Source organism: Arachis stenosperma, chromosome 4 (genome assembly GCF_014773155.1).
Source record: "Arachis stenosperma cultivar V10309 chromosome 4, arast.V10309.gnm1.PFL2, whole genome shotgun sequence".
Lineage (NCBI taxonomy): Eukaryota > Viridiplantae > Streptophyta > Magnoliopsida > Fabales > Fabaceae > Arachis > Arachis stenosperma.
Genome location: NC_080380.1, coordinates 59,479,865 through 59,482,196, shown reverse-complemented (window position 1 = coordinate 59,482,196; position 2,332 = coordinate 59,479,865). Strand labels below are relative to the sequence as shown.

Genomic DNA, 2,332 nt, shown 5'->3' with positions numbered 1-2,332 from the left:
CAATATGGCATTCAGAGCATCAATTTCAAGAATTCCCTTCCTCTGAGGTGTCCCATTATTCACGAAATTCCTCTCAGAAGTGTACATAAATTGGTTGTTTGCAACCATATCAATGAGTTCTTGAGCCTCTTCAGGCATTTTCTTTAGGTGAATAGATCCACCTGCAGAATGGTTCAATGACATTTTCAAAAATTCAGATAGACCATAATAGAATATATCTAATATGGTCCATTCTGAAAACATGTCAGATGGACATCTTTTGGTCATCTGCTTGTATCTTTCCCAAGCTTCATAGAGGGATTCACCATCTTTTTGTTTGAAGGTTTGAACATCCACTCTCAGCTTGCTCAGCTTTTGAGGAGGAAAGAATTTATCCAAGAAGGCAGTGACCAGCTTATCCCAGGAGTCCAGGCTATCCTTGGGTTGTGAATCCAACCATATTCTAGCTCTGTCTCTTATAGCAAAAGGGAAAAGCATGAGTCTGTAGACTTCAGGATCAACTCCATTCGTCTTTACAGTCTCACAGATCTGCAAGAACTCAGTTAAAAACTGATAAGGATCTTCAGATGGAAGTCCATAAAACTTGCAGTTTTGTTGCATTAAGGCAACTAGCTGAGGTTTCAACTCAAAGTTGTTGGCTCCAATGGCAGGAATGGAGATGCTTCTTCCATCAAATTTGGATGTTGGCTTTGTGAAGTCACCAAGTATTCTCCTTGCATTATTATTGTTTTCAGCTGCCATCTCCTTCTCTTGTTCGAAAATTTCTGAAAGGTTACCTTTAGGTTGTTGTAACTTAGCTTCTCTTAATTTTCTCTTCAGAGTCCTTTCAGGTTCAGGATCAATATCAACAAGAGTGCCTTTTTCCTTGTTTCTGCTCATATGAAAGAGAAGAAAACAAGAAAAGAAGAGGAATCCTCTATGTCACAGTATAGAGATTCCTTTATGTTAGTAGAAGAAGAAAGGGGAGAAGAGTGAAGAAGAATGGGTTCGAATTTTTAGATGAAGAGAGGTGAAGAGAAGTGTTAGTAATTAAATAATTAAATAGAAGAAGAGAAGAGGAAGAGAATTCGAAAATAATTTTTAAAAAAAAGGTTAGTAATTTTCGAAAGTTAGAGATAAGATGTAATTAAAATTAAAACATGAAACAATTAGTTAATTAGAAAGAATTTTTGAAAAAGGGGTGAGATATTTTCGAAAATTAGAGAGGAAAGAGTAGTTAGGTGGTTTTGAAAAAGATAAGAAACAAACAAAAAGTTAGTTAGTTGATTGAAAAAGATTTGAAATCAAGTTTTAAAAAGATAAGAAGATAAGAAGTTAGATAAGATATTTTAAAATCAAATTTTGAAAAAGATAAAATAAAAAGATAAGATTTTTAAGAAAAAGATATTTTGAAAAAGATTTAATTTTTAAAATTATTTAACTAACAAGAAACTAAAAGATATGATTTTAGAACTTAAAGATTGAACCTTTCTTAACAAGAAAGTAACAAACTTCAAATTTTTGAATCAATCACATTAATTGTTAGTGTAATTTCGAAAATATGATATAAAGATAAGAAAAAGATTTTGAAAAATATTTTGAAAAAAAGATTTTTGAAATTTTCGAAAAATAGAAAAAAATTGAAAAGGATATGATTTTTGAAAAAGATTTTGAAAAGATAAGATTTTTAAAATTGAAATTTTGACTTGACTTGTAAGAAACAACTAATTTTAAAAATTTTTGACCAAGTCAACCCAAAATTTCAAAAATTTGGAGGGAAATAAGGAAAAGATACTTTTTTTATTTTTGAATTTTTAATTATGAGAGAGAAAAACAACAAAAATACTCAATGCATGAAATTTTTAGATCAAAACAATGAATGCATGCAAGAATGCTATGAATGTCAAGATGAACACCAAGAACACTTTGAAGATCATGATGAACATCAAGAACATAATTTTTGAAAAATTTTTGATGCAAAGAAAATATGCAAGACACCAAACTTAGAAATCTTTAATGCATTGAAAATATGAATGCCAAGATGCACATGAAAAACAACAAACAACACAAAACAAGAAAACATCAAGATCAAACAAGAAGACTTACCAAGAACAACTTGAAGATCATGAAGAACACCATGAATGCATGAATTTTCGAAAAATGCAAGAAAAAATTTTTAAAGCATGCAATTGACACTAAACTTAAAAATTGACTCAATACTCAAACAAGAAACACAAAATATTTTTTATTTTTATGATTTTCTAATTTTTTGGATTTTTATTAATTTTTTCGAAAATATTTTTGAAAAAAAAGGAAAAAGAAAAGAAAAAATTTTGAAAAAATTTTTGAGAAG

The 2,332-nt window shown here is 29.5% G+C and overlaps 1 non-coding gene across 1 annotated transcript; it reads left to right on the top strand.

Annotated features, from left to right (window-relative positions):
• The first annotated feature begins 241 nt into the window (after positions 1–241).
• Positions 242–345, top strand: LOC130978296 (small nucleolar RNA R71). Its single transcript, XR_009085948.1, has one exon. It is a non-coding gene; the product is annotated as a small nucleolar RNA R71 (small nucleolar RNA).
• Positions 346–2,332: the final 1,987 nt, after the last annotated feature.